Below are 20,650 nucleotides of genomic sequence, written 5' to 3'. Positions count from 1 at the left end.
GGGGTGTGTTGTGTGGTTTTTTTTTTTAACATACATATACATGTATTATACATATGTATATATGTATGTATATATATAGATAGATAGATAGATAGATAGATAGATAGATAGATAGATATGTATGCAGATATATAATACATAATATATATATATATATATATATAAAATATATATTATATATTATATATATTATATATATATGTGTGTGTGTGTGTGTGTGTGTGTGTGGTGTGCGTGTGTGTGTGTGTGTGTGTGTGTGTGTGTGTGTGTGTGTGTGTGTGTTTTGCATATATAATATATTTTATATATATATATATATATAATATATTATATATATATATATATATACATATATATATATATATATATATATATATATATATATAAAATATATATTTGGGTGTGTGTGTGTGGCGGTGCGGTGTGTGTGTGTGTGCGTGTGTGTGCTGTGTGTGTGTGTGGTGTGTGTGTGTGTGTGTGTTGGTGATGTGTGTGAGTGTGGTTTTTGTGTTTGTGTGTGGTGTTGGGGTTTGTGTGTGTGTGGGGTTTGTGTGGGGTGTGGGGTGTATAAAATTTTTTTTTAATATACACATAAAATTATACACAACATATTATGTTACACACACACACACACACACACATATGTTATCATTTTATCATTGTCATCATTACTATCATTATCATTATAGTGTCATTATTATTATCATCATATTATTACTGTTGTTATCATATTATTATTTTTCATCATTATTATCATTACTATTGGTATCAAAGTTTTTTTTTTTTTCATTACTTTCATTCACATCATCATCATTATTACTGTCGTTATTTTTATTACTTTTTATTATTGTTGTTTTTTATATTATTGTCATTTTTAATATTATTATTATTATCATTATTTTTGATGTTGTTATTATTATTATTTTAATATTATTATTATATTATTATTATTATATATTATTATTATATTTTTTGTTGTTTTTGTTGTTATAACTGTTATTATTATATTATTTATTATTATTATTATTATTATCATCATCATCATTATTATTACTATTATTATCATCATTATTATCGTTTTATTATTGTTATTACCATTATTGTTATTATTATGTATTATTATCATTTTTAATAAACGTTAGTGCGGGGTTTTTAGTTACTGCAATGATAATCATAATCACTACCATTACATTATTAGCAGTGTCGTTATCTTTATCTTTACTATTATTTTAATCTTTATTAATCATATCATATTACAATATCCCTCCCTTATATCATCATCAGATCTTTATAATAATCATTATTATCACTACTATCTTTATAATAATCATTATTATTTACACTGTCATATTGTTGTTGTTGTTTTAATTTGTTATGATTATTATCAGTATCAGTATCTGTACCAGATTTAGCATAATATTATAACTGATGTTATATTTATCATTACTGTCATTATTCTGAACAATATTACTATTATGATTACTACCAATATCACATCATAATCATTGTTGTTATTATTACTATTTTTTATTATCATCATAAACCCTCCTGTCTTTATTATTATTATTATTATCACTGTTATTATAATTTTTGTGAAGTTAATCTTTGCTTTGAGGTATATTCCATGCTGGTGCCGGGGTCATACTTTTTTAGATATTGTGCATTATTAGTAAAATTAATAATGCATTTTTAGGAGGAAGGGGCATTAATTGAAATTTTATTTTTATCATATATTATATTATAAAGTGCAGGATGTTTTTTTTTTTTTTTTTTTTTTAAGCTTATTCATTTTAATAAGTTAGAGTCATAATCCTTACAGATCTTCGTGTAAATATCTAAATAAAAAGAAAAAAAAAAGTTATAATGTTCAATTAAAAAATAGATTAAATCATTGATAATATTAATACTATTCAATAAAGGATTACGTCCGTCTCCTCTGAATAAATATTACGTCAACATATAAAACTTGGCATCCTCATTTATTTATTATTTATTTATTCATTATTTTGGGGAGTGAAAACTCTTTACGGCGTTCTCGAAAGAGGTCAAATAAGAGCAATGACTCGAAAGGTGAATTGGTTCAGACTGATAAATTTCGCGCCATTTTCAGCACGATGAATAGTCTTCGTGACGTCATGAAATACGTCATAAACTATACATCTTTTACATTTCAAAAATTAGATAAAGCACAAAATCAAAACCGCGATGTCTAATAAAGGTAGAAGAAAAGAAAAAAGAAGTGCCCCCATTTGAAAAGAAATTGGATAAAAAAAAGGAATAACAAAAAATAACGAACATAAAATAACTGAGACGTTATTTTTATATTACTATCATTATTATTATATTATCATCGCTCTTATTATTATCATCACTATTATTAGAAATAATAATATTTCATTATCATTAGAATAATAACATTATCATCATCTTATATATCATTATTATTATCTTCATTTTTACTTTTAAACTATTATCATTTTGGTTTTGATTTTAAACTGTTATTTATTTTTTATTGGGTTGGCATCATAGTTATCATCATTATCTTTATTAACCCCATTATTATATCCTTTTATCATTATCACTGGTCTTTTTTTTTTTTGGTTATCAATCTTTACTATTATTATTATTTGCCCTTTTATTATCATTACCATTTAATTATTTCCAATATCAGTATTATTGATATTAATGATATCAATTTGTTGTTCTTGTTATGTTTTATCATTATTATTATCATTATTATTAGCCATTACAGTTATTATCATTATTATGTTTTACTTTTTTATCATTATAATCAATGTTATTATTATTGTTGTTGTTTGTTACCATTATTATTACTGTAAACTCTCATCATTATTGATATTATTAATATTGTTATCTTTAGCATTACCATCAAAATTTAAATATTTATCCTTATATATCATTATAAATTTGCATTAAATCATTATATTTCTTTTTTATTTTCATTATTATTATCATTACTATTTTCATAATCATTACTATTATCATTAATATTGATTTTCATTGTTATCCCTTATTATTGTCATTAATATTTATCGTTATTATTCTCATTTAGAAATGCAAATCTTTTGACCTGGATGATAGTTGGATAGCTCAGTTTGGTGACCTTTTCTGAGGTTTCTCGTTTGGTACTTTTCAGGAGGTTATGCCAGTGATGACCTACTACTAGTAGTAACAGTAGTAGTAGTAGTATTGCTATTTTTATTATCATCATTATCATATCATTATTATCATTACCTTTGTCACAGTATAACCTCCGGTAACATATCAGTGCCCACTAATTTATTTTTTATACCTACTGTCTGTGCAATTTGGAAAAGCAACATGCAATTGCTGACGAAATACTGGTTCAAGGAAAGAACAGACCCACTTTGTCAAATGGTCTGATATTTATTCTTGTTGATTGTTGTTGCATGAAACAGCTTATTATCGTTACTGTTTGGATTATTATCGTTATAATTTTATCATTATTCATCATCATCATCATCAAGGGGCTAACGCCGACGGGGGCGATGCCGCATCCACCCTTCGCTTCCCAGCCACGAGGATCCCTTGAGGCGAGTCTCCAGGCAGGCCCACGGCCCGTCTCTAATTCCCCGCGACAGGTCTCGTCGATCTGCCCAAGCCATGATCTCCGGGGGTCGCCCCCACAGGCCTCCTCCACAGGGTTGTCTCGTAGAGAGAAAAACCTGATGGGCAGGGTCGTCCACAGGGAAACGAGCTAGGTGCCCATAGAGCCTGAGTGGCGATCCCGGATTATGCAAGTAACAGGTCCCATGCCAATCGCACGGTGAAAACCGCCGGTTGGACACGTGGTCCTGCCAACTGAAACCCATGATCCGGCGAAGTGACTTGTTACATTATCAAGACGAGACTCCAAGACACTGGATAGCGTCCAGGTTTCGCTTCCATAGAGCAAAACTGGCAGTATCAAGGCCTTGAAAACACGCAGCTTGGTCCTTCTGCCTAGTACCGAAAATCTCCAAATGCTCTTGTTAATCGAGTTCATGACTCCTGTTGCCAGACCAATCGTCTTTTGGGACTTCTTGGTCTGGCACCCCAGAGATAGGAAATACGCTACCAAGGTATGTAATCCTCTCTGTAACTTCAACGTCCTTTTCGCAAGCATGGATCGACTGAACGGGTTTCCCCTAAACAGACCCCCAAAGTCCCGAATCTTGGTCTTGGTCCTGGAGACCTCTAAGGCCTAAGGGCTTCCCCTCATTGCTAAATGCATCAAGAGCCGCCGCCATGACTCCAAGGACTCAGATAAGATAGCAACATCGTCGGCAAAATCAAGGTCTGTGACCAAGCTCACGACGGCGTTCCACAATTAAATCGAAAGCGCTAGTATTCGGTGGACTTGCCAGGAGTAAATCCAGGGCTGCTCGGTCTCTGGTGACTCAGTAATGGTTGCGGATCCGTTTCAGAAGAATGTGGGCAAGAAACCTTGCTGGTGTGATGAGCAGTGTAATGCCACGGTAGTTATACAATCCCAACAATCCCCTTTTTCCCCTTTCCAGAGAGAATACCTCATATTAATAATGATGATGATATTGATATATAATGATAATAATACTAATGATAATAGTAATTGCTGTGATGGTCATGATTAGTAATAGTAATAAACATAAATATTGTCATTATTATTAGCAGTATCATTATTGTTTTTTATGTTGTTATCATTATCATTAGTTATTATTTCTGTTGTTATTTTGCTATAATCATCACTATCATTATATTGTTATGTTATCATTTATGTTGTTATTATTACTGTTATTATTTATGTTAGTATTATTACCATTATCATTACTATCTTTATCATTGTTATTATTATCATTAGGATTACTGTTTTCATTATTATTATTATCATCATTAGCACTATCATCGTTGAATAATCATCACTGCTTTTATTCATTTCTCTTTACACTGATTCTATAACAATAAAAATTGAACTATTAATTCTAAAAAAAAAGTGTCTTGCATATACTATACTATGACTGACCACATTAGCGCCTCTGTGACGTCATGTATAACACCAGTTAATTCGAGTTTCGTTGCGAGACCTTGATGCGACTTTCTGAATTTGAAGCTGCTTCTAGTAGATTTTTAAAGGAAAAATGTTGTTGGAGGTAATAGCATTAATAGCACTTTGGACTAGAGCATGTGTGGTGTTTTGGTGTGTGTGTGTGTGTGTTGTGTGTTTTGTGTGTGTGTGTTGGTGTGTGTGTGTGTGTTTTGTGTGTGTGTGTTTTTTTTTTTGTGTAGTGTGTTGTGTGTGTGTGTGTGTGTGTGTGTGAATACGCTGAGCTAAATGTCGATAGTTGTTGAACAATTTTAAACTGAGTAAGAAGAAATTATTGTCATCCTTGTACTTTTGTTTTACTCTCTTTTGTCTGACTGTTATATTTGGTATAATAAAAAGCATAATATATCAATAAATCTCAGTTTTAATGGTTACCCGGGTTTTATATTTTGTTCTTTTCCTCTTACATAGCGAACATGACTCAGCCAATCATGATCGTTTCTTAAAAGCCCCTGCAGTGCTGATCTTGTTGCAAACCCTGAGTTGCAAAACCAAGTGAAAATCTGATGAAATGCTATGCTTATTACGATATCCAATTTTTTTACAGAAAATGCTTTTAGAACTGTGTGCAAGGTTGTGAAAAACAGACGCAAACCGGAAATATTAAGGTTTTTTCAGCTGGTTAAGGGACAACTTCGCTTATTGTAACCATGAAACCAAGACTGTTACCAAGGAAAATTACAAATATGTGTAAGAACCTTACTGATGCGTGTCACGAATATCTTTAATAGATATCCATGGATGTAGCCAGGGTCTTATAGAGGGAAGGGTACCTGTAAAGGAAAATGGGTCGGGATCCCAATGCTTTCAAAGAGAGTCTGTGACGCCTTCTCCCTTGCATAACTGTATTGGGTTCTTCAATGACCCTTAGAAATCACAGGTGAACCGTTCAGTATTAGTTATTAATACAATAAATCATAAAGAATAACAATAGCCGACCCTCCGACCTCTGCACATGGCTACCGCGGGGTCCTCAAACAACAGGCAGATTTGTAACGAAGAATTTTGCTCAATTTTTTCAACCCTTAACCTAATACCGATCTGTATGCAATACCACATGTTAGGGAGAAGGACAGGGAAGTGGACCAGCAGGTGCTTCTTCAGTTACGATGGGAGGGTTAGGTATGCAGGCCTATCTCCCCTACAGAAAGCTTGTCCACAGGCTCATCTACTTAGTCTCAACAAAGGAAAATTCTCTATCTTGCCGTAGGCTCTTGAGCACGCCGATTCGCCGGTTGTCCCTCTGTGGAAAACATTGTATAAGAGTTTTTTTTTCAAAATACTATCCAATATATATATATATATATGTATATATATATAATATATATATATATATATATATATATATATGTGTGTGTGTGTGTTGTGTGTGTGTGTGTGTGTGGTGTGTGGTGTGTTGTGTGTGTGTTGTGTATGTGTGTTGAGTGTGGTTGTGTGTGTTTTAATACTAGCCATGCGTAAGCATAAGTATTGAGTATTGGCTGATGAGAATGATAAAGAGACTTGGTGAAAACGGAAGTGGACAAAACAGCGAAGGAAAAAAACAGGAAGAAAGAAACACGAATGCCCTTTTTTTTGTCTTTTCGCTGTCTCGCCCCGAAGGAGTTTGGCTAAAGGCCCTCGGCATATTCACGTGTTTTTCTGTCCATCTGTTCGTTGTTTTTATTTACAATTAAGGGAAAAGATAACACCCACACCCATCCACCCACACTTTTTCTCCCTCTCAGTATTCTGCTACCAAATTATCAAGTTCTTCAAAAGGGGGGGGGGGGCTTGAAATGGCTGTTGCTCCGTGCCTTCCCGTTTTCCGGTTCTCACACACACTTTGCTGATTATGTTCAATAATAAAACAGTTTCACAAATATTACATTTTTTGAATAAAGGATGTCCTTTGCCTGAAGGTCCCTCTGGTAGGCGGGCGGGTGCAATTGCCCTTCTGAAGCCGCCGTATTTGCATGTTCAGTTGAAAAGAAAGAAAAAAGAAGAAAAGAGAAGAAGAAAACTAAATTCTAATTAAGACAACGGCGTGGAGAACATGCAACTTGCTATTCTCATTATTTTTTTGCAAGTTTCTACCCTTCCCTGCAATTCTACCTTCAATCTGTCTTACAGATATGTTCATTTACATTACTGAGCTTGATCTCGTTTGTCCTTCATGATCCTCCCATATACAGTAGACAGCTTATCAAAACACTAATTAGGCGAAAAGCATGAAAAAGAATAGTGATGGTCAGGATCAATTTTCCCATATATTGCATTAATCAAAAGTGTGCAACAGTTCAATCATTATTTAATGTTAAATGCGGTGCAAAATGTATTGCTGATTCATCATTCCTAATTATCGGCATTTCTAGAAACAAGAAGGAAAAAAACAGGAAAAAAAAAAAAAAAAAATCTTTGGTGCCTTACTGATATATTATCAGTTTTGAGATTCAATTTTACTTTAAATTTTTTGTAAACTGTAAAATGTGTGATGAGTGATGTTTAATGTAGTAATTAAGATTTTTTTTGATGATTTGTCTCATGATGTGCCACGGATTTAGTTATTGAAAAATCTATATATGATAAGAAAATACATAATATGTATATATATGTATACTCTAAATAAATAGAAAAGCAAATTCTGGATTTCCCCCCAAAAAAAAATATATATATATATATTTGGTTCACTCTGGTCACAAAAAACTCAATGTATACCCAAATGATACACAATATAAACAAACAGGAAATGAAAGCACAGATTGTTAATTTTATTATTTTTCAAAGGCATAAATAAAAAAAAAAAATAATTACACACGAGATCCCTCATGTTTATATGATTGTGTCTTGGTCTTGCAGGTCGGGTGTGAGGAACCGAATTTTCTTTTTTCCGTTGCTAAGGTGAGAGAAAGCCTACATTTTTTATTGAATTTTGTGAGAAGGATCATAATTCCTGTTGTTCCTTTGGTTGTTTGTTTATTGAGCGGAAAGAGAAGAGAATCGTTTAAATTTCTTCAGTAGGCGACTTCGGGTCAAGATTTTAACGAAAGTTGTGACTTGTTTTGAGATAAAAAAGAAAGTAATGTAGGTGATTAGAGTTTTGTTTCCCTTTATAGATTTATGTTGAAATAGATATCGTTCCTTGAAGTGTATATATTTGGTATCGTGAATTTTTCTATTCTGATAGAATTTGCCTGGTGAATAGGTACATATTGTTATAGAATTTGTCTTTTTTTTTGTTTTGTTTTTTCTCTATTTAACCCCCAATTTTTCCAGGTATACTTCATTCCCTTGCCCAGCTTCTAGGGCCAATAATGGTGCTTGTAGAGTAGATTATCAGTGCGGACTAAAATTAATTGAATATGGACAATACATGCCGCTGAAACTTTTACACCCCAGACTTTGCACATCACATTATTCCCATAACTGAGGGCATTAGTTACTTGGGTATACCATGTCAACATTGACTTGTTCTTTTTAACTTTTAGTGTTAAAATATTGAAAACAAATGTTATTAGTTTAAGAAGTCATTTATTTTAGGAAAAAATTCTATCATAACAAATGCTTTGTTTTTTTAAGTTGACATAGTAACTGATTGTTCACCATTATGGACGCATCTATTTATAAATAAGTAGGTAGACAAATATAGATGTTATATGATATAATGGAGGTGATATAATGTGGAATGACACAATGCAATGTAACAAAAAATATAAATATAAAGTAAAAAATCAAAAAGTAAAACAAATAAAAAATCAATGTCATGGTAAATGTCCAGAATAAGACTTTACAAAGATAAAGAGAAACTAAAGTAATGACATAAAGAACATAGGGAAATACTCTTTATATAAAAAGTAGCAGCAAGTAAACATCCCTGACAGAGTCTATTAATTCCATGGCCTCTGTGATAAATTAACCTTAACCATATATAATTAATTTTTAGAAAGGGTTTATAGGAGTTTACACTATATCTTCATGCAGTCCTACTTTTGATAGTTATGTCTACCTTAGTTTACATTGATGTATAGGTACATGCACTCATACATACTACCACAGCCACAAATACACACACAAAAAACATCCAGACCCCACACATGTGTGTGCGCACATGCACATACCACCACACAAAACACACACACCCCACACACACACACACAAACACACACACAACACACACACACACACACAAAACACACACACACACACACATTTTAAAAACATTTTTCAAATAGCCTTATCAAAAGAACTTAACATACAGTAGTAGGTGCGGGAAACGTATTCCTCATTATTTCCTCAAACACAAAAATCAGCGGGCAACATGTTGGACTTTATTTCACATATCTATCCTTCCAGACATAATTCAAGAGGACAGGTCGTTGATGAGAGGGACCGAGAGGGCCTTCCTAAAAGCGGGCCATGGCCACGCCCTCGTAAGTATCACTGCTTTCTCAGGAAAGATTCGGTATCAAATGGGTGTTATTTTACGGATTTCCGGTGGGGATAGACCAATGTTTGTACTTTATATTTTGTTTTTTATATGTGACAGCTGTTGTTTGTATGTTATATCTGCATAACTACTTGAAAATAAATTAATAGATAGTTGAAGGAAAAAATTTTATCTGACTCATTATTTCCTCAATAGTCTTCTTAGTTGATTTAAATTATTTTGAAATTTTTATTATCTTTTCTGTTTGTAGTAGTAGTAGTGTAGTTTTTCATGTAATTTGAGCTCTATATGCATCTGCAAAACCCCAGTTTGCAAAATTTGATATCATATACCTAGGAATAACATTGATAATTTTTTTCTGCCCCAAAGAGTGGAAGTCAAGAAGCCCCCAAAAATGATATCCCTATACCAAAAGCCGCCCAAGAAGAAGGTGACCAAAACGGTGCCCCAGCGATGCGAGCTCGTAAGAATTTTTCTTCTTCCGCATACGTACTTTCTGTGTTGTGATGAATTTGTGCAGAGTGATTTTAGACCCATGCCGTTTCAAATAAATCAAATCAAAACTCAAAATCTCTTGCTTATATCATTTTCAGTATGGAAACTGTTTCCCTCCCTTTGGCAGATACAAATCTATGTCAGGGGGATCAGTACAAGTTTGGTGTCTTGACGAGGATTGTGCGCCCCCATGAAAACGCGTCATCAAGATGGGGGAGTCTCATCCGCTAAGCCTCGATGAGATTCTTGATGAGACCAACCAGTTAAATGCTGGGCCTAAGGTCAAACAGGTAGGAATGTGCCAGTTTGTGGTTGCAATGTTATCTGTTTATTTCAAGGGTTTTTTCTGTATTTTTACATCTAAAAGTATTTGTATTTTCAAGAGCTTTTTATCTGTTGCTGTGGTAGGGATCCTTGTTATTGTTATTATTGGATTAATTTATAATTATCAATGACATCATCATCATCTTGATCATTCTTTCCCTTTTGATTATTTTCTTTACTTTTAATGTTGGTCTTGTTTTGTTTTAAAAGTTTGAGTGAGGACATTGAAGAATATATTTTTCCAACTTTTGCTGATGTAATGGATAGGATTTTGATTTATAATCATATTTAGATATGATTTTGCTTAATGTAATCTAAAATTTCGTGTCCTAAGTTTAGATAAATTTTGAATTATAATCATGTATATCTTGTTTTCCTATAATCTCATCCATAAATCAGTTACAACTAGATTTCTTTTTAACATCCGCAAAATTAATTTACTAATGATAATCCATAAAATAATATTTAGGAAAATCTTTAAAAAATCTTTGAAATTGCACCCACTGTCCATACCGCAAAGCCTCCCCCACCAATCCCCCCAACCCCAGTGGCTCATCCGAAGCCCTGCCCAACAACCCCAAGATCCAAGAGATCGATGGCAAGTATCTCTTCAAGCCGCCGCTGCCAGTGAGGGACCCGGAAAAAGCATGCTGAAACTGCTACGGCAACATGACATGAAGGGACATGGGGGTGTGTTGCTAGATGACATCCAGGAATCCTGCCACACGCGACAAGACCATGAAGGGAGGCTTGCGGGTGAGGGGCCCCTTTGCTTATGGGAAAAGGCTGAAGTACACATTAAATCTGGATGGAAAATAGAGTTTGCCTTCAGTATAAAACAGATTTTCATTGTGAATTGGAAAAGCTTATTTTTAAAATTCTGAGAAAAATAGTACAAATGCCAATTTTCTACCCTACCTTCCCCAAATCCCATAATGTCCCTCATTCCCCCTCCAAACCACCTATTTCTCTCCCATACTCTCCACTCTTTTTTTTCCATCATCATAATCATCATCAGATGCTGGACTCTGAGATCCTGCGAACCCCACGCCAAACAGACAAAAACAGTTTCATCTTCTCCCCAGGGGCCCAAGGGGGCATTAAATTTCCCCCGTGGGAGAAAGGAAATTTCCCAAGGAAAATATGGGGAAGGAAAAAAAAATCAGTTGACCCCTTCCCGGATGACAAAATTGAGGAGTATTTTTAACAAAAAGGTTTTCCGTTTTGAAAAATGGGGATACGCCACACCATTGTGATCTTTATTTATGTCAAGGGGGGAATTAAAAACAAGAAAAAGTTTTATTTCCTTTTTGTTATTTTTATTTTATTTTTTGGGTTTTTAGGATGAAAAAAGAGGTGGAGGGGGGTTTAGGAAATTTTTTTTTGGGTTTTTTGATAATTTTGCTCTTGGGGCCCTTTTTTCCCAAATATTTGGATAAAAACTGGACATGTTTTTACAGGGTGCAAATAAACAAAATTTATAAAAAAGGGAAATTTAGGGCCGGGGCAGAAAGAAGGGGAAGGAAGGGACATCAGTAAAACTGGTTTTTAATATTTAGTTAGGTGGGTTAGTAGGTATGTGTAAAAATGTGAGATTTATGAAGGAGAGGGGAAAGAGAGTGAGGGGTGGGGTGTGTGTGGGGGGCGGACGGGAAAAAAGGGGGAGGAAGGTACATATTCTACCCTTATAGGTGTAAAATAGGACCCAAAATTGGGAAAAACCCTAAAAAAACCCCAAAAAATTTAAAAGGCAGGAAAAAAGGGGGAAAAGAAGTTTTCCCTGTTTCATTTTTTTGGAAATTTTTTTTATTATTTTTACGCCCTTACTCTCAGTACTATCATAAAATTATTATTAAAATTTTTAAAAATTTCCCCCAAATCTTTTCATTTTTGCTTTCTTCCTCAGGGCATAAAGGGTTTCCATGCGGGGTTTACAGGGCCGAAGGTCAACCCCACCGGGGGAAAGGTAAAAAGACCCGGACAGAGAGCCCCCCAAGATCCAGAAACCGAGAACATGCGGGGGGGGCCTTAAAAATATACGTTTTGATGTTTAAAAAACATGGGGATTTTGGCTGTTCGGGAGAGGCTGAGGTGTTTTATGCGAAAAATTTTTTTGGGGATGAGGAGTCGTTTGAGTTATTTTGTTCATTTTTTTTTTTCTTTTTTATTTTTTTTGTTTGTTTGTTTTTTTTATTTATTATTATTAATTTTTATTATTTTTTTTAGTTGTTCTTGTAAAATATATGGGTTTAAAAAGGAATTTTCCTTTCTTGTTTTTTTTTTTTTCTTTTTTTTTCTTTTATAATATATTATTTTTTTTTGAAATCCCATGTGAAAAATCATAGCTTCTCTAATTTTTTCATTGTGTTTTTTGATAATTTTTTTTTAAATCATTGAAAAATTTTTTTTTTTAAATCAAAACCCTTAATTTTTTCTTTTTGGCCCAATCGAAAAATTTTTTTCTTTTTTCAACCCCAATTTTTTTTGGAAGACCCAAAAAAGGGATTTTTTAAAAGGTTTTTGGGGTTTCAGGGTTTTTATACTTTTTGATACCTTTTTTTTTATCTTTCTCTTATTTTTTTTTTTTCTTTCTTTTTTCTTCTTTTTTTTTTTTTTTTTTTTTTTCCCTTTCTTCTTTTTCTTCTTTTTTCCTCCTTCCTCCCCTCCTTTTCTCTTTTTCTTCTTCTTCTTCTCTTCTTCTTTCCCCCTTTCTTTTCTCCTTTTCCTTCCCCTTTCTTTCCCCCTTCTTTTTCCCCTTTTTTTTCTTCTTTTCTTTTTTTCTTTTTCTTTTTATTCTTCTTCTTCTTTTTTTCTTCTTTTGCTTAAACATGGGAGGGAAGGTGAAGCATATGGAATTTAAAACTTAGAAAATTTTTATTTTGGGTACAGAGCAAAAATATACTCCATGGGGTTGTTTGTGTTTGTTTGCGGGAAATAAAAAAAAAATTAGAATTTTTTAATTTTCCCTTTTGTATTTTCTTTTTTTTTAAAATTTTTTATTCTTTTTTTTTTTTTCTTAATTTTTAAATAATTATTTTTTATTTTATTTTTTTAAATTTATTTTTTTTATTTTTTTTTTTTTTGAGGGAGGGGCAGAATTTTATATTTAAAATTTTCCTTTTAAAATGTTAGCCAAACAGGCCTATTATGTTTAATGAAAAAGAACCCCTGTATTTTTTGACATTTTATTTCAAATTTAAAGGGGCAAAGGTTTTTAAACATGTTTTTTTTTAACCATTAATATTATTTTTTTTTTTTTTATGTTGTTATATTTTTATTTAAAAAGAAATTTTGTATTTTTAAATTGAAATATTAGTATTCAAGAAAATGAAAAATGAAAGGGATGTCCCCATTTTTGGAAAATCAATTGACCCCCAAAACAGGGAAAAAAACCCGGATAGCAAAGGGAAACCCCCCCGAGGCAGGCAAAAAATTCCGTTTTGCCCCTTGAGTCTTGGGGTTTTGATTGTGGGTTTTTTAAAAAAAACAATTTTTTAAGGTTTTTTTCCTGATTTTTTCAATTTAAAGTTCCCTTTGGGAAATCGGGTTTGTTTTATTAGGGTTGTTTTCCAAAACAACATCATTTTTTTATGAAAAAGATGATAGGCAAAATTTGGTTTTTTTTGGGTTTTTAAAAAGAAAATTTTAAGAGGAATTTTGAAGAGGTTTATGAGTAAGAGAGGATTTCTTTCTTCCCCCTCTCTCTTTTCTCTCTCTCTTTTCCCCTTCTCTCCTCTCTCTCTCTCTCTCCCTCTCTTATCTCTCTCTCTTTTTCTTTCATTTTTTTTAAATTTTTTTATTTTAAATTTTGTCCACAGTAGTTTTTTCTTTTATGAGAAAACCCCCATACAAAAAGTTATTTTCTTTTACTATCATATTTTTTTTGATAATTGTAAAATTTCTATCAAAAATTACATGGGGCCCCAATTTTAAAATTCAAGTATCATTATAAATTCAAAAATTTTGTAATCAAATTTAAATTCAGCTTTTTGTTTGGTCTGTCCTCATTACGCTTGCATTTACACCGGAAATATATTTATGTGATTGCAGAGTTTTTTGTTGTTTACATTAATGTAAAATTTGGGGGGGGTTTAAGGTTAAAACAAACAAAATTAATATACATCGAAGACCATTTTAGCACTATGAGAAGTACAAAAAAGGGGAAAAAAAAGAGTTAAAGAATTTTGGTAGGTGGAAGAAGAAGGGGGTAAAGAAGAAAAAAAAGGGAAAGAAAAGGGCCCTGCGAAGTTAGTTGAGGCGACGGCTGAAATCCAAGGCAGGTCTTTGTTCTTAACCCTATGACAAAAGGGGAAACAAGGGGGTGGGGGTGGGGGTGGGGGGGGGTAAAAGGGATGAAAATAAAGACAGACATAAAAAATTTTCACCACACATGCGCACACATGCACAAAATCCTATTTGATCTATTATTTCATATTATTATTTTTATTATCATCATTATCGTTATTTATTATCATCATTGTAAAGAGGGAAGGGGGGAAAAGAAAGAAATTTAGGGAAGGGGTTTTTTTTAAAAGAGAAAAGGGAGATGAGCGAAGGAGAAAAAGGGGGAAAGGAATTAAATAGGAAAAAAGGGAAGGAAAAATCAGAGAAAAAAAAAAGGGTGGAGGGGAAAAGATAAGAAGAAAGAGGAAGGGAAATAAAAGAGGGCAGAGGTAAGGGAAGAGGTTTAAAAGGGATTTAGAAGGAAAAGGGAGATGGGAAGAAAGGAGGATGAGAGCAGGAGAAAGTAGGAAAAAAATCTTTAAATTTTTTTATTTTCATTATTGTTTTTAGTTTCATTTTTGTAATCATTATTATTATTATTATTATTTTTATTTTTTATTCAGTTATTATTATTAATTTACAGTTATTATTTATTTCAATTAATATCTTATTATTAATTATTTATTTTTATTAAAAATTTTATTATTATTTACTTTTATTTTTTTATAATCACCATGATATTATTTTTTCCCTTTTTATTATTTTTATACTATTTCATTATTCTATTATTGTTATTATTATAAAAATAAATATAAAATAATAATAAAAAAATAATAATAATATAATAATAATGATAATAGTTATTTTTTCTTATAATTATTATTATTACTATCATTATTATTTTTATTATTATTTTTTATTATTATTATTATTATTTTTTATTTTATTATTATTATTATATTTTATTATTTTTATTTTATTGTTATTTTTTTTATCTTTATTATTATCATTATTATTATTTTTTATTTTATTTATTTAATTATTATTATTATTTTTATTTTTATTTTTATTATTATTACTTTTTATATTTTTTTGATCATCATCATCATCATTTTATTATTATTATTATCATTAGTAGTTAGTAGTATTAGTTTTTTGGGTTGTTTTATTTCGTCTTTATGTCATTATTTTAGATCATCATCATATCATCATCAACATCATAAATTTTTGTTATTTTTATTATTTTTATCTTTGTTTTATAAATTATCATTGTATCCCCATTGTTTTTTTGTGTTGCTCTCATTATTTTATTATTATCGTGTTGTCATTTTCAATTGCTTTTTATGGCTTTAATCATACCACTAATAATAAAATGTCTTCCCCGTTTTCTTTACATTGAAATTTTTTTTCTTTTTTTGTCATATGTAAAATTTGCTTTAAGGGTTTTTTGAGTTTTGCATTACAATTAATTTTTTTTTATTTTTATTGTTATCATTATTATTAATTATTTTTATTATTTTATTTTTATCATTATTATTTTTATTTATTGTTTTTTTTGGGATTATATTTTTATTATTTTTATTATTTTTATATTAATGTTATTATTAATTATTATTATTTTTATTGTTATCTTTTATATTATTATCTTTATTATCATTTTCAATTATTATTATTATTACTATTATTATTAAATCACCAGATTTTATTATTTTCCTTTATTATTTTTATCACTATTATCATTTTTCTATTTTTGTATATAAAATAATAATAGTAATAATAATAATAAAATAATAAAAATAATAAAATAATGAAATAGTTATTTTCTTTTTTATTATTTTTATTACTCATTATTATTTTTATTTTATATTATTATTATTATATTATTTATTTTTGTTATTATTATTTTTATTATTATTATTTTTATTTATTTTATTTTTATTTTTATTTTTTATTCTATCATTATTTTATATTAATTATTATTATTATTATTATTATTTTTATTATTTTTTATTATTATTTATTTATTATTATTATTTTATTATTTTTATTTTACATATTAATTTTGATCATATCAATCAATTATTATTATATTATATTTATAGTAGTATTTAAAATATTAGTATTGCTTTGTTTTATTACGTTTTTTTGTCATTATTATTTATGATATCTCAAATCATCATTCAACATCTCATTATTGTTATTATTATTTTTATTAATTTTTTTTCTTTATCATTAGTATACCTTTTTTGTTTGTTGTTGCTCTCATTATTTTTATTATTAGCTTTGTCTTTTTCAATTGCTATTATGGCTTTAAATCATACCACTAATAATAAATGTTTCACCGTTTTTCTTTACATTTGATATATTTTTTTTCATTTTTTGTCATATGAAAAATTTTGTTTAAGGTTTTTTGAGCATGCATTACAACAATTTTTTTTATTATTTATTTTTACATTATTTTTATCATTATTGTTATTATTATTATTATATCATTATTTTTAAATTTTATTTTTGGTTATTATTATTTTTTATTTTATTATTAAAATTTTTATTATTATAATTACTATTGTTATTTATTATTATTATTTTTATTTTGTTATCTTTATTATTATCATTATTGTTATTTTTATTTTTATTATTTTATTATTTTTTTTATTATCTTATTATTATTATTTTATTATTATTTTTTTATTATTATTGTTATTATATTATTATTATTTTGCTTTTTTCCTTGGGTTTTTGTAATTTCATTAGGAGATTTCCCGCCAAAAATTGCATTTCAAAACTAGACAAATTTTTAAAATATTGTTTCATTTTGGGTTTCCATATGTGACAAGATTTATTGGAAGAAAACAAAATAGTACCTAAAGCAAAAAAAACAAATAAATAAATAAAAAACCCAAAAAAAAAAAAAAGTAATAAAACTTTACAAACTTAAAAAAAAAGAAAAATCATCACAAAATAATAATAAAAAAGACAAATTTTTAAAGATAAAACCCATGAAACCAAATATAAAAAAGGATAAAGGAAGTACACCGCAATAACCAAAGAAAAAAGGTTTTCCCCAGAAATGCGATGTAAACAAAATGTTTTGGGTCGCGTCCAAGGTTTGGCCTACTCGTTATCACGACGCTGAAACTCGAAAAAAAAGGCGGGAATAAAACAGGACAGACTCGCCCGAGATGAAAAACAAGCAATAAAACGGTGGGGGTAACAGCAGACAAAGGGGAGCGAGAAGAAGGAAGTGACAGCCTCCCCGGGCAAACACGGAGGAGGCGATGGGAGGCGAAGTAGCAGGGGGAAGAGCCCGAGTGTTCGTGATGGAGTCGCTTCAGCGATGCTGTTTTTCCCTCCGCGTTTCCCCCCCAAGGCCGCCCTGCCGAGGATCATTTAGGTGAGGGGCGAGAAATTACCAGAGGCGGGGGCAAACACAGCTAGCTCACAATGCGCCCCCTTTTCCGTGATTTGGCAGGCAGTGATAATTAAAAGAGGGAGGGACAGGGGGGTTTTCCCCCTCTCCAGGGAAGAAATGGAAGGTTGGAAAGGTTAGGTTTGGGGAATTTGGGCACACAGGAAAAAGTCTGGTTTTGGGGCATTGCCTCTGGAGGGGGCGTCGCTCTTGGTAAAAAATGCGTATTTTCATATGTTTACTTAGAAGTATCTAGTCAGAAATTTTTTGCTTCGTCTCGTTGGGTTTGCACGCCATAATACACAATTTTGGTAGTTGGATGGAGGTACTATTTTCAGACGTTAATGAGAAATTTTGGGAAAAAAAGGATTAAACTTTATGGTATGGGTGCACTAAACTAGGGCATATTGGAGATAATACTCTTGTAGAGTTGCAGTTATTTTGAAAAAAATCTGAAACAGAAAGGTAAAAGCCACAAATTAAAAGGAAAAAGATTGCAGGGAGCCGCTCACAATCTAGACCTCGGTGTCCCCCAAATTTCAGCTCTATGTTTTCTAGGTGTGCCCAGGTGAAAGGAAAAATTTCCTGGGGGGGTTTTGGGCCCAGGTGAAGGGAACATTTCCTGGGGGTTCATGGGGGGCGGAGCCCCCCATCAATCCTCCCCCTTTTGTTGAATAAAAAATTTTGGTCGGGTTAGGGACTTTCCCCGGGGGTGTCTGTACTGTAAAAAAAGGTGGTTAAAAACAATGGCCGGAAAAAAAGGGTGTGCTCATTTTAAAAAATTTTGTGACGTTGCTGCAATAGAGGCTCTCTTGAAATTTGCCCCTAAAAGGAGCAATTAGTAGACCTTTTGACCTTTTCTGATTTAATTTTCCTTAAATGGCAGAAGAAACATATTTTTTACTAATGCAGAATATCGATGGTGTTAATTTTATTTTTAGGGCGTCTTCTGTACATGCTATAAAAGTTAATCCGTATTTAAAATTTTAAACCAGATCCTAATGGATGGGCATTGGGGTTTTGCATCCAGGGTTTAAAAATTTTTTTCACCTCAGGAACAGATTTTTTTCGAGTCAAATCTTAATCCTGCACATACGCAGAACGAGTATTAATCCCACTAATCATGTAACGACATATCATGACATCATTAATTCCACAGAAAAGATATAGGGCATTACCCTTATTATTTATAATAAACAATAACCAAACAAATTTGACATTGTCATGTCAAAAGGCAAGTAGAAATTCATCTGTATATATTTTTATAGGTTTTTTGGGTATTAAAAAATGCCCAAAATAAACCAAATTGAAAGGAAAAATGAAAAGAAAATCCCCAAAGAATTTCGAGTTTGCAGCAAGAAAAGGCAATGTTATTTTCCCGATTTTTTAAAAAAACATTCCCAATTTTTGCAATATTTAATCCCAAAAAAAAGAGATTTATATTAAAAACACAATTAGTTCAAAACAAAGACAAATTTCTGATCCTTTAAACTATAGTGCTTTAAAAACCCCTTTGACATTTGTTAAACATGATCCTCATGAACACCCTGAAAAAAACTACCCTACTTATGCCCAGCGATCAAGTATCCATTTTTGTTGACACCCTTATTTTGTTTTTTATAATATTTAGGGATTTGAAGCCATTTTTATAATTTTATTTACGAGCAGATATATATCGGATGATATAAACAAGTGTGTTGTGTGTGTGTGTGTGTGTGTGTGTGTGTGTGTGTGGTTGGTGTCTGGGTGTGTGTGTGTGTTTTGGTGTGTGTGTGGTGTGTGTGTTGCGCATGTGCGTATGATTATATATTATATATATATATATATAATATATATATATATATAATATATATATATATATATATTATATATATTAATAATATATTATATATATATGTATTATATAGTATAATATAGTATTATATATATATATTAATTGTATATAATATGTATTAAAAATATGTATATATTATGTAATAATATGTATTTAATATATGATAATTATATAAATTTTATATATATATATATATATAATATATATGTTATTATATATATATGTTATATATTATTAATATTGTTATATATGTATATATATTATAATATTATTATATTATATATTTTATATAAAATATATATATAAATATAATATATATATAAAATTTCCCCCCCCCCCCCCCCTTCTTTTTTTTTTCCCTTGTAGCAAAGTTCCCTTTTTGACTTTAGTGTAAATATAAAACTTGGAGTGGTGAATGTTAATTCCCCTTTACCCCCCAAAAAACTGCTTTTTATGGTAAAACAGCAGATTTATGAAAATTTTCATTGACTCTCACCTGTGTTTACAGTGTATCTTGCATCTTTGTGCTAGTATTTGGGGTTCGGTTTAACTTTAACCAAAATGTGTACAGAAGACCCCAATAGATTTTAAAATTTACTAAAATGTTATAGACTTAGTAAATTAAATTAAGATAAATAGAATTTTAAAAATAAAGGGAAAAGGGCTTTGGTGACTTATAAAATTGAGCCATCTTTTGTGAAAAAAATGAATTAATAAAGTAAATCGCAGTGGGTTGGATTTTTATTTCATCCCGAGATATTCTTATAGAGTAAAAAAGTTGCAGTGTTGGCCAAGAAATAATCGCTCACAAAAAAGATAATGAAAAAAAAAATC

At 30.6% G+C, this 20,650-nt stretch overlaps 1 pseudogene; it reads left to right on the top strand.

Moving 5' to 3' along the window:
• The first annotated feature begins 8,761 nt into the window (after positions 1 to 8,761).
• On the top strand, positions 8,762 to 20,400 carry LOC119570784 (annotated as a pseudogene).
• The last annotated feature ends 250 nt before the right edge of the window (positions 20,401 to 20,650 follow it).

The sequence above is a fragment of the Penaeus monodon genome, unplaced genomic scaffold, assembly GCF_015228065.2.
Source record: "Penaeus monodon isolate SGIC_2016 unplaced genomic scaffold, NSTDA_Pmon_1 PmonScaffold_3911, whole genome shotgun sequence".
In the NCBI taxonomy this organism is placed as follows: domain Eukaryota; kingdom Metazoa; phylum Arthropoda; class Malacostraca; order Decapoda; family Penaeidae; genus Penaeus; species Penaeus monodon.
The sequence above is the reverse complement of the archived record's forward strand: the minus strand, read 5'-3'. Positions and strand labels throughout refer to the sequence as shown.